A 13,164-nucleotide genomic window follows, 5' to 3' on the forward strand; every position below is an offset into this window, starting at 1 on the left:
GATGGATGGATGGATGGATGGAACTCTGACAGACACGGTCTGCATGACAAACCCTGCATTTTTTTGTTAAAGGAGAGGGCTCTGACCTTCCTTAGGAGTTAAAGATTATCTTAATGGATATGAATGATTGTCCGCAGGACATTAATGTAACTACCGGGCTTTTGTTGTCTGAGAATAGCATCTCTTTTGCAGCAGATGACTCACGGCCCAAAAATAAATCCACCTCTTCTTCCTCTCCGCTGCAAATGTGCCACAATCGGTTCTCATCATGGTTCGGAAGATTAAAAACGATTTCAGCAGAACGAACAAATACAGATGCCTCTTCTTGTTTTTTGTTTGTTCTCCCTTCAAGTCAGGTTTTATTTTATTTACTTATCTATTTTTTGTCCTTTCCCAGCACAGTTGAACAGAGCTAAAATGAACTAAATAAAAGATAATGAGATTTCAATCTGGACAGGTGCCTCTTCTTCCTCTCCGCCTGTGCGCTTCAATTACCAGCTTCCCGCAGGTCAGAGTCTTTAAATTGAGCTGTGCTGCAGTTCTCTGCAGACTCAGCAGCTCAGCATAGTGGCACAATTGAATTTTGTGGTTAATAATGTATTTCTTTAACACCTATTGGATCATTGAAAGATGACCCGGTGGCTGCTCAGGGAGGAGGGTCAAACAGGTCAGCAGAGGAACCTCAGATATGCAAAGCTTTATTAAGCTCTTCTTTTTGTGTGTCTTCCTCTCATTTCAGCGGATCATTTTTCTTTTTCTAAAAATGAGCAAAGAATTAAGGGGTATAATCATCAATCATTACAAACGGCAGGAAGTTGATGGTTTGTAAATCAGACCTTCAAAAGGTCACATTTCTCTCAGCCCGTCAAAGGCAGCATGGCAGAAAATGTACAAAAGCCTACAACACAATATGAAACAGAGCTGAATATCACCAGATAAAGACCAAGGGCCGCGTTCTGAGTCAGAGTTGTGAGCAACCCGGCAGCCGAGATGTGCACTAAAACGTCGGAGGAAATGGGGTCAGCAGCGGGTTGCCGTCTTAAGACAAACACAAGCTGGAACGTTCGGGCTGAAACACGACGGACAGGCATGGGCGAGTTATTTTTCCCTGTGTACTGTAAATGATGGAAAGAGATGAGGGCTGAACTGCAGTTCAAGTGGAAAAAGCACAGTCTGAAAGAAAGAACGAACGAAAGAAAGAAGCACTACAGCCACGGTGTGTTGATTCTGAAGGACAGCTTCGGATTTCTTTTCAAATCCAAGTAAAAACAGTGAGTTATGGTTCCCTTCGTTTTTGTTCATGTTGCCGTCACAAATTGTATGTATTTCCTTGCATTTTAGCGAAATAGACTAAAACAAATATGCGCTGTCCGAGGAGACCAACTATGATGGAAGCATGCAAGACCTATGTTTACTCTGGAGGAGCTATAGAGATCCACAACTCAGGTGGAAGAAGAACAACTACTGGTCATACACTTCACGAATATATTCTTCACTGAAAACTGGCTAGAAGAAAGCCTTTATTGAAAGAATGCTAAAAGAACTCATGTTTGGAGTTTCCTGAAAGGTATTGAGGGATACAAGAGACACAGAGAAGAAATGGCTCTGGTCAACATTTCACTGTGAAACGAGGCGGTTACAGGGATGGTTTCATTCAGCAGTGGGAGAGACGATGGTCGGAGTTGGCGTGAAGACGGATGGAGATCAATTCAGACCAATCCTAGAAGAAGGTCTGTTAAAGTAAAAAGATTTGAGGCTGGTGTGGAATTTCAGCTTTCAACCGAGAGCCTGAGGTGTTTTGCACATGAGAAAAGGCAAACATATCTGTCTTCAGTAGTTGTTGTTGTGTTGCAGTGAACCTTTGTTTTAAAAAGGTCGAACTCAGATGAGTTAGAGATACGTGCACACCACACTTTTCAGATTTTGATTAGAAAAAGTGTTTGGAAACAGCATAATTTTTCCTGCTTTGCATTGGTTTATAGCACTAAATCCAATAGAATACATAGAAGTTTATTTTTAACATAAAATAATTTGTAAAATTTTAAACGGAGTTTTATAAGTATACAGAAGTAAATTGGGCGGATTTCATAAATTTGCTGATGACATTTAAATGGAAAAAAAAAAAAGACTGCACACAAAAAAGTCTAAAACTTGGCATGAAAATTTAAAGCTGCAGAGAGAGACTGCAGCCCTATAAGCCAGTATAAAATCCCTATCTCCACATTTTAATCTTTGAGGATCAGGGTCTTAATCTATTTATTTATTAGTTCTTAAGCAAACGCCAATCGTGGCTCACAAGAAATAACATTCTCCTGAAACATCTCACTTACGAGAAGAGGAACACTAACACTGCGACGATTAGTCAGATTATTAAAAATCAATTAAAATGCCAGACTTAAAGCGTGTGCTGTTGGACTTTTATCCACCAGGGGTCACTAGAAATAAACTGCCCGTCTAGCACCCCTTTAAATGTTTAAATGTTTTGTCTGTCTGTGTGGTATTTCACCTGTAGCGTTGTTTTCCATCCAAATTAAAACAAGCAGATGGAGGCACATCGAGAAGAGGATTTTTCATTATATTAATCTATTTATAATTTATGTGTATTATTATTATTATTTTTTTAGAGAAGCTGGTTTTTATTAGACCAAACTTTAACATCTCCACTTTGTCATTCATGGGCTGTTTGTGCGTCACTGGCCAGCCAGCCGCAAGCAGCTGGTTTTTCACTCTTTTTGCTCACCTTTTAACACCATTGGCAACGTAGAAAAACCAATGAGCACTTGTGGTTTTACAGCTTTAATTCAGCAGCACACTCATCCTTCAACTCTTGGATTATCAATTCAGTTCCTGTTTGCTGCCTCTCCAGAGAGACAACTGGTACTTGTCACGTTAAGTGTTCCAGTGTAATTACATTTGTGCGCATGCTGAGTGAAAGCCGTATGAATAGTCATTAGATATATTCTTTAAACATGAACAGAGATTTTAGCAGCTTTAATTTGTTGTTTCAAAAATATTGTCCTAAAGCTCAAACAACAACAATTCTGGTGTTTTTGTCTAAATCTTAAGATTTACAGCCAGACAAAAAAAAAAAAAAAAAAAAAAAAATCAAATATTGATGAATAAACCATAACAGTAAGTGTAAAAAACACATTGTCAACTAAAAAAAAGTTGCCTTGTGTTGTGAGGTGTCTATTTATGAAGCTTGTCCAAAAAGGACTCTCTCTCTATATATATATGTGTGTGTGTGTGTGTGTGTGTGTGTGTGTGTGTGTGTGTGTGTGTGTGTGTGTGTGTGTGTGTATAGGCGATGATGTTGGAGCACACGGAGTGGATCAAATGTGTTTCCTTTTTTTTATGTTGTGCATAATAATCAGACTCACACCCCCACAGTGTTAAATGTGCAACTCTCTCAGTCTTTGCAGCTCGCTCTGCTGTTTTTCCTCATGTGTTTCCAGGACACAAAATTCCCTCACGAAGACAGTGACGCAGTGACGCTAGCATAACGTTAAACTGCAAACACCCTGTGCAAAAGTGACATATATGAGAGACACAATTTTATTTTTATTTTATTTTCCCCCCCCACACACATTTTCTCACTTTTCAACCCACCATCCTCGGCGTATCTTATTGGTGTTTTCTTTGAAACAGAGCAACATATGAAGCAGCACCTAGCTGTGAAACGGAAGTGGAACGATTCGTGATTTACAACATTTTTTGACAACGTAATAACGCTACATCCGATTGCATTCATTTACGCTGGTAAAAACAAATATCTCTTTCTCACTGCCACTGTTTGGGATTTCTCCAGTTTTGATTTTGACTTCGTGCATGTTGGGTCTTGTGTCCAGCCGACCCTTTGGTCTGCTAATAGATTTAGGCCGCAAAACGTCTTGTGCGCTTCAGCTGCTTGTTAGAGGTGGCATCCCTCCAACATCCGCCCCATCCGAATGACTTTCCTGAAAAGATCACAGTCCAGAACACAGTTTTGTGATCAAAGCCCAGCTCGGAGCTGCCCGCTCTGCTTCAGCCCGCCGTCTTTTGCCGTTTGGCATCGACTCTGCATGTGGACGAGCATGAAACAGAAACATATCTGTGAAGCCAACTCCACAGGGAGCTCCTTAAAATAGAGGAAGTATTTTCATTTTCGTTATCTCCTTGTTCTGCCGCTCCCTCTCCGTACGGCGGCTAATTACAACACAAGCAGCTGCTTCCCTGCACTTCCTGCCATCACACATTTGACATTCATCGCTCTGCGTGTCGCCCACGTACGCGTACGCGGGCACACGTTCGCGCACACGGAGACGAGGCGGCGCAGAACGTGTTGCTGCATATTTATAACACATTGAAAACAGCGAGAGGCACGGCCAGCTCGTCATTTCTAAAGCCCTGCGATCGTCAAAAACAAGCAGCGCGCTGCGCTAAGGGCGTCGCAGCGGACAGAACATCCGTCCGGGAGAAGAAGAGGAGTGGACAAACACAATCTACTTGGGAATGTTAGCAATCTTCCAGCCCCGAAAAACCATTTCCCTTTGTCAGCTGCATTCTGCACGACTCTGCGTGAGCCGTGTAGATGGGGATGGGAGTGCAATGCATCAAATGAATTTTAAACGTGCCCTGGAATCAGCCCATTAGATTCTTAACTCTGCTATAGAGATAAAACGGGAGCAAGAGGAAGCAAGAAAACAAAACAAAGAAATCTTCATGAGTAGGCCATTATTTGCCTTTTATGTCATACTCCCTCTTCCTCTCCTTCACAGCTTGCAGTAAAAAGCCACTGAGACACCATGGTGTTAAAAAGCATCTCTTCCAGCAGCGGTTCCCCCCCGCCCCTCCTTTCTATTATGCACCCTAAGTTGATATTTGTACTTCACTCAGAGGAGACAGCCATGAAAAGGCGACTTACTTTCAGAGAATCCCCTCATTATGGTCAGTTCTGGTGGTGACGAACAGTGGAGGATGAATGAAATGGAGAAATTGGGCTTAAAAGAGATGGTTGACGTGGATTTGATGGCAGAATGACACTGCCTTCCAAAAGTATACCTACACATTTTGTTTGTCTTTATTTATTAGTAATAAATACTATTATTATTATTATTATTATTATTATTATTATTATTATTATTATTATTAATACTACTAGTAGTAGTAGTAGTAATAGCAGTAGTAGTAGCATTGGCTTATTATTACTATTTTTATTACCAACAGTAGCAGTATTTTTGTTCTTATTATTATTATAATTATCATCAGTGATGTCATGAAATACATTTATTTTACACGTTAATTTTTTTCTCCCATAGAGAGCAATGCATTTTTTTTCTTTCTTATTTATTAACCATATTAATGAAAACACACTCTGCACTATGAATATTTGAAGGACTGCAGTGGACTTTGATTATAATATTTGCACACGTCTTGTTTTGCTTCTGTGTCTGTTCACCTAATCTTGATAACTTTATTTGATGTGGATGAAAAAAAAAGGTTTGAGGCTGCAAAAGATGTGACAGTGAGGTTTGCTTTCCAGCAGGACAGCAGCCCTAACCACACAACTACAATGGAACGGTTAAGTGAATTCATGTATTGGAATGACCTAGTCAAAGTCCAGACATAATTCCATATGAGAATCTGAAGCAAGAGATTCCAGAAGCTCTTCATCTGGTTTGCAAAGAAGCATGTTTTTTTTTTTGTTGTTGTTGTTTTTTTTAATTTCTGTGTTTAAATCCGTTGAAAGCTGATAAATACTCCACAACACCTGCAACTTGATGGGCTACAGCAGCTAGAGCTACAAAATATTGACAACAGGAAGCCGAGCAAAAGTGCACTCCACACTTTTCTGTTTTTCATTTCTCAATTTCCATCCATCCTTGTGGTAGAGAAGTGGCTCTATTTGGAGCTTCCAGGTGAGCTTCTCACCTGATCTCTTCAATTTCAATGTGATTGCGCTCCTCAAATATCCAAGGAGGAACACACTTCATAAAATACGTAAAAAGGAAAGCACATTTATAACGTATGATAAAAACAGTAAGCTGAAAGGAGTACAATAACCAATTTAAGGTTAAAAGAAAAAAAGAAAACAGCTTTTTTAATGTCATATGCTTACAAATCAATATACTAACAAGGTGGTGTCACCAATAACCTTTTGCAATGTATGTTTTATTATTTGACTCTTTGTCTTTTGTTTTGCTATCTTTTGTTCCTTTTGAAATAAACTGGGCCATTTTGATTGGCCTGACACCAGTTTAACAACGTCATAACAACTTTGGCGAGAAGCCATATCAAAAGCCCTGTTATCAAGCCAACCAGAAACAAGCTTCTACTGACCGTGGTCGGCTGTGGTTCTCTTTCCATTCGGAAATTTCACTTCATAATTCAAACCAGCAAAATTACAGGTGTGGCGATGCAGAGCAGGGGTTCTGTTTTGGAAACCACACAGTTTCATCTTCGCCGCGCAAACAATGCAATCCTGTTCGAAAATGAGAGCAGAAGACGGGTAAATGGAAAGAGGTGCCGACCGCAGTAGTGACGACACTCAATTAGTTTAAAACTGAATTTGGCATTCTGTCTGCGTTCTCATCCTCAGCTCTATCGTCATGACAGAAAAACGAGATGCCGGATTGGAACTGCTAGAAAGGACATTTTCTTTCATTTCTCGGAGCTGGAAGTGTAGCAATCTCTCCTCCGTGACTAAACGTGTCGGCAGAGGCTGGTTGGTCGTCTGATCAGGAATCACCTTTTGGAGGTTTTCCAGGCGCGCTCCGAGGAAGGAAACCTTGGGGGCAAACCCAGAACTTGCCGGAGGGACGATATATATGCTTTCTGGCTTGAGGATATGTGCCTGTTTTTTTTTTTAGAGATGCCCTCTGTCAATACTCTGTCATGTCAAGATGAAACACCAGATTTTTAGCAGTGCTCATTGGGAGGTCTCATGTCCTTTGATCGTGCTAAAACAGAATATTGGAACGGCATTACTGGCCCCTTAATGCCCCTTAATGCATGTGCACTAAGGGGTTTTTATGATGTAAAGCACTTTGAACTGCCTTGTTGGTGCCGCAGTCTGGTAAAAACCCATATTTCAGATCGACATGGATTTGAATCCTCGGTGATGATCAAGTCACTCATCTATTTGGTTTGACAGACTGTTCTTCAGTAAATTTTCTAGAAAAAAGGTTTTCTACGTGCTGAATAAGGTTATTAGCTTGAACTGACCCGAATGTCACATTCTGGGTTATTTGGACTCTTTGGTTTCGTTATTTTCCCCTGTATTGATTTCTTATTTTCCTTCATACATGCTTGTCTCAGTCTTGTCATGTTATTCTTTGTGATAGTTACAGTTAGATTTACTTTCTAGTTCCTCTGTTTGTCCTCCCTTGCTGCCTTCTGTCAGTCCCCTTCCCGTCCTCTTCCCCAGCTGCTAGCAGTTTACCTTATTAAGTCTCACTCAGTCTCTTTCTGGCTCTAGTTAGTTTTCCCTATTGGTTCCTCTCTCTCCCTCCTCAGTTCACCTCTCCGGTCTCATGTCACACTTGCAACTCGTTAGCTAATCAGGAAGGTCTTTTGTTCCAGGATTCACTCTCACATTCTCCAAACTAAACTCCTTGCTGGTTCCTTCTGTTAAATCCCATCAAATCCGCTTCATTCTGCCTGTTGTTCCTGTTAATTTTGTTGTGCTCTGGCTCCCTGCATTCCCCATGTTTTTTTTTTTTGTGTTGTTGTTGTAAGTTTTTGTTTCTCATTTAAACTTTCACCACCCTCCCAGCTCCTGTCTGCACTTTGGTCCATCAAACTCACTCATCATGACAGTATCACCCTTAATGTAGTCTCTTTGGTGCATTGGACAAAGAAGATAAAGATTTTAACTTAAAATGTAGAATTTTTATTATTACCTTTTTGCATTATTGTGTACATTTTATTTTTACATTTTGTTTTGTTGCATTTTTATTATGCATTCGCATTTTTGTACGGCACAATTCTTTTCTCTTCTGTCGAGCACCAAAAATGTAACTTTAATTTACAACACAGTGAAAAGAAACTCTATTCCATTCTATTCAATTTCATCCCCAGATAATTGATTTATAACCCAAATAGACTCCACATGTGCAACATATTTTAAAGATAGAAGAACACTGCTGTCCCTTTCTCACTCAATCATCAAGCGCAAGGTGAGATGTTTTCTTAGTCTTGAAATGATCATTATTTTATTAATCTGGGATCCTCTCTCAACATATTACAGCAATCTTCAGTTAGAGTGGCACATCTGATGTTTTGTGGTTTGATTCATGTGGCTTTAACAATTCAATTATTTGTAAATAGACTCCAAATCTTTAATCTTGGAAGGTTTTCTTGGCATAGCTTTCATTTTTTAGCATCCTCAATAGATTCTCCATTGAGTTTTGAGACAAGACTCAAAAACATTAGTTTCACTTTCAGTCCATAAGCGAGAGACGCTTTGATTGAATAAAAATATTACTTTGGAACTAAGTCTGCCATATGTGTGGATGATTCTTGGTTTTCATTGTGTGTAAAGCTGTAGTGTGAAAATAATCTGGGAATCTACCAATATGGGTTCCACAAACATGGGGCAAATTCTTAAGGAAGAGTGGTGCAGTGTATTTCTCTTTCCTTTTCTTTTTTTTTTTCTCAAATCAAAACTTGCCACCAGCAGACAATATGGCTCCCCACTATTGTCATTTATTTGAAAAAAAAAACTTTTTGCTGAACCTCGAGCAGCTTGAATGTGCTTTTCTGCTCTTCTTCCAGACTAAAAAAAATAAATAAATCTTTAATAATAGGTCTTTGGAACACTGAATAACTCCACGGTCATTTTTGCCTCTTTGGTTAGGTAAGATGCCCTGATGTCGTCGGGGTCAGCAGTACATGGACACAGACAATATGGGACTTATAGTCCATGTCCTGGATAAATTTGTGCATGGTCTCGAATGTCCCTCTATTTCAATTCTCGAATGGTGTTTGCTTCAAAACCTTTTCGAGGCAGTAGTGTAGTTATCTGTTTTCCTTCCTCTAAACTTTCCACGAACATGCTTTTGATATTACACAGGCTTACCTTCTGGAAAAAAATGCAGATTTATTTATTTTTCGTTGGACAGCAGGCTTCTCCACGACTGCTCAAGTCATAACTATGCCCATAAGGCAGCAATTCTGGTTTAAAACTAGTAGTAATTCTTTTATTATTATTTTTAATTAAAAACTGAACAGCAATGAACACAATTCCACGCTTGAAATAAACCAGTCTGCTTAATTAATCTATAGAATGCATAAGTTTCACTTCTTGAATTAATTTGTGGTGCTAAATTAGAAATATTCCAGTTTACTGAGATGCACCTGTACTTCACTCTCGACAAGCACAGACTGAAATCTTGACTTTTTTTCTTTTTCTGTCGCTCCAGAGTTTGTTTTAATAGGCTACCGGTGTCCAAAGGAGCGTCCAATCCGCGCGCAAAGCCGCTGCGAGCCGAGGTTTCTCCTCGCTGCTTGTCTCAAACACGCACACAGACAGAGAGGTAAGACGAGGAGGAGCTCCAGCTCCGCAGGACCGACCGCGTAAACGGAAGGCTGCTCATGCGCTTGGATTATACCGGGCAGAGAACTGTCACCGCTCATAGCAGCGACAGCACACCTTTCCCCTCGCTGCTCTCTGCCGCGCACTGCAGCTCATTAACTCGTCTTCTAACATTAATTAATACATAAATAAGTCTGGATATCCTGCGCAAACACTACAGCAGTAGCGGCGTTTATGTGATTTTTCTACTAGTTTTGTTTGTTTGTTTGGTTTGTTTTTCTTACCCCACCCTGGATAAAATTGTTTAAAAGTATTTTTCTTTTCACCTGCACTGCTTGAACCGCAGAATCCGTGAGTCGTCGGAGGAAGAGGGACTTCCTCCTTTCGCATCTATACGTCTCTCCCTGGAACTGCATCATCTAAAATCTGTAAGTCGTCACAATGAATGTTTTCTTCTCTTAACTTTTTTTTTTTGCTGTATTTATTTTTTGTTTTGGAAACTTATATATATATATATATATATATATATATATATATATATATATATATATATATATATATATATATATATATATATATATATATATATATATATATAACTCAAAAGCTACATTTGGCATATTTGTGCATGAGATGCCAGGAGGGATTTGCATTATATCGAAGCTGCTGATGCAAAACAATATGCCTAGACATTTTCCTCATATTTATGCTGTAGCTGGATGAATAACAACTGCTTGCATATCTGGCAAAGTGGGGAAAAAAATAAAATTCTTGAGTATTTGATGTCTCTTACAGTTATTTTCTACATTAATTAAGCTATTATAACCAGTCTCTTCTGAAGGAATGCTGATTGACTTGGTCCTTAATTGAGGGTAATGTTTGGAAATACCATACTCTGATTCTCCTTTGGTAATTTGTTGCTCATTTTGGAGAAATTTCCTGCAGGAGCTGTGGTCAAAAGCCTTTGTAGGATATTTGAATTGTGTCTTTTCTGCTCAAAGTCAGAGAAAAGTGAAGTCGGTGATTCCTTTATGTGTCAGGCACAAATGCACACATGTGAGAAACATGTGTAGTCCTTTCACGCTGCACTCCTGGATCCTCTGGGTCAAATGATGAGAAGAACTAAGATGAGGCACCTACACAGTGATTAAAGGTTAACGTAGGCAACCTTTCTTTGCTTGTTTTTATTAGAAGCAAGAGGATAAAGAACGATTATTTCGTATTTGCACTGAGTGTGATATTCATGATCTACTGTCAGTCAAATCGACCTTCTCTACTTCTGTGTGCAGTTTTTTTTAAAAACCATGCTTCATGGCTGCAGCTCCATATCGATCAACTTAGCAAAGTCACATAAAATGGGTGGGGGGTTGGTAGGGGGGAAAATAGGCATGCCTTCATTGACCCACCGCCCACAATACGGAAACAAAACGAGATGAATTCTTCCCGAACGCCGCCTCATCTCAGTCTCCAGTCGTGTTTTAAATTCAGGAAGACGTCTGCCAATATATTAGGGAGATTCCTTTGGGTTTCGTACAGCCATAGTGCAGCAGCCTGTGCCATCGGGTTTTATTAGAGGCTTGATCGGCATCAGAGAGCAGAAAATGCCAAACTCTGATGTATGCACGAGCTGTGCAACACAGAGGAGGACAGGAATAGCAGCAAACACACAATCAGCCTGTCGGAGAAGGAACAGGGGGGAGAGAGAGAGACAGGGGGACAGCCGTAAGTGAAGATCTTTACAGACAGGCATGCTCAGATATGTAAGGTGCCCTGCGGAGAACTGGACTTGGCTTGGCCGCGAGCTTGTCTGCTTTCTGGTGTCTCAGAGATAACTCTGTCATCCATCAAGCTGTGAGAGAGCGTTCTGCCTCGGTGTGGGTCGACCTGTCTACAAGATTGCAAAACGGGTGGGAGTCCAGAGAGCTGCGTGAAGGGAAAGACGTAACACGTTAGAGCTAGTAGTGGGAGATAGTGGGGTAATAGTTTTATTACTAAACTTCAGTAAGGAACAAATTAAGGGAGGCTCTGTTCAAAGGTTACAAACGAGTTGCTTGTTACAGAGATCCAGATTGTTTCGTTGAGACTCTCGAAGCTTATGGCCAGTCAAGGTGGTTTCACACTAAAGTAGATTTCCACCATCTTAAAGCAACTCCAGTCTCAAAAAGCACTGCTGTCTACTATGTAAACACTGTTTTATGAACATTTCAACCATCACAACGTTTCCGTCACATTGGGTATTTGCTCCAAAGCGGATGGTTATTTATACAGGAAATGAAGGTTGGAGGCGATGTGCGGCTAATAATCCTCCAGCGTGAAACATTTACTGAGAACAGAGGAAGTGAAGGTGTTTCTAGTTATAGTATCTGCCCGTTGTAAAGTGAAGATGTGAAAAGGCTAAAACTTTATTATTATTATTATTATTATTATTATTATTATTATTGCACCATCTTTTTTTTTTCTTTTCTCTGACCAGAATAGCTTTCCTCGTTCCACGCTCAGTAGGTGTTTCACACGGGAAAGGCTCACCACCTCCTGCCTTTATTTCCAGTGTAAATAAGCATCGGCTTCTGTGTAAATAATGTAGACGGTCGACGGCTCACAAAATGCATTCACGTAAATCTCTGCGAGTGCAAGTCTTTGTTCTTGGCCTCTATCAGACCAGCTGTTAGCTTCAGCACACCTGAACGAATCTGGACGAAAAACATCAGGAGATGTTTCTGCTCAAAGTAGGAACATCACCTTCTCACAACCTTCCCACAAAAACCCCAAACTATCCTGTCAAAGCTTTATTCACGCGGCAATTACGTTGTCCCGCTGTGCCTATTTTTGCAGATCGATGCCCATGAGAAAATACGACTCCCAAAAAGACTCAAGTCAGCGTGCTGCACAAACCGAACGTCTGTGTTCGTCCTTGCCTCTCCACACACGCGCAAAGTAATCTAATTGACTCTTGTCGCTCAGGGAAGTTTAGCTGACCTGCACCGGCGTTGATAGTCCTTGGTTTTAATAAGGCCTAGTGGTTCATGTTTTATTCATAGATACATGCAATAACTCTGCATGTCTGAGCCTCATAATTGGCGATATGATGAACAAGACAACCTTTAATTAACCATGCAGGGCAGTTGATGCGTCTCACACTGCCTTACGCCTCTTTGGTAAGACAAATCACGAAAAGATCACTTGAATTGGTGTGATTACAGCCACGAGGGGACAACGCAGGTAAAAGCAGAATCAGCCAGTTGGATTATATGTCCTATCAGGAACTCCGGATTCTAATAATTTCTGCCTCCGCCTTTCTCCACTCCCGTTCGTGTTTTAGATTTTGAACTACAATCAAATACAGTCCACACCATGAAAGAGAAACAAAGAGTGAAAATAGGCATTCAATTTAGCATCCAACCCTAAAGCCATGAATCAACTACCCACTTCAGCATCATTAGCCACCAGCAGAGTAAGGCTAGTTTTTCTCACATAGATTACACGTCGCATTTATTCACCAAAGGAGGATCGAAGAGCTATTTTTTTCTGTCATGGTGCATCCTTTCCTCCTGGCTGAGCCTTATCCCTCACACCACCGATTAAGTGTTTTAGATTATTATGGAAATCCCAATAAAAGGAATGTTGCTGAACATCGTAGAGCACTGAACACG

At 40.3% G+C, this 13,164-nt stretch overlaps 1 protein-coding gene across 1 annotated transcript in view; it reads left to right on the forward strand.

The window, feature by feature from the left end:
* The first annotated feature begins 9,485 nt into the window (after positions 1-9,485).
* calcr (calcitonin receptor) overlaps positions 9,486-13,164 on the forward strand; it is a 72,378-nt gene continuing 68,699 nt past the window's right edge. The window contains exon 1 of the mRNA XM_007573019.2: positions 9,486-9,942. The gene's annotated coding sequence lies outside the window, so the exon portion shown is untranslated. The remainder of the gene's footprint in view (positions 9,943-13,164) is intronic.

The sequence above is a fragment of the Poecilia formosa genome, unplaced genomic scaffold, assembly GCF_000485575.1.
Source record: "Poecilia formosa unplaced genomic scaffold, Poecilia_formosa-5.1.2 Scaffold313, whole genome shotgun sequence".
Lineage (NCBI taxonomy): Eukaryota > Metazoa > Chordata > Actinopteri > Cyprinodontiformes > Poeciliidae > Poecilia > Poecilia formosa.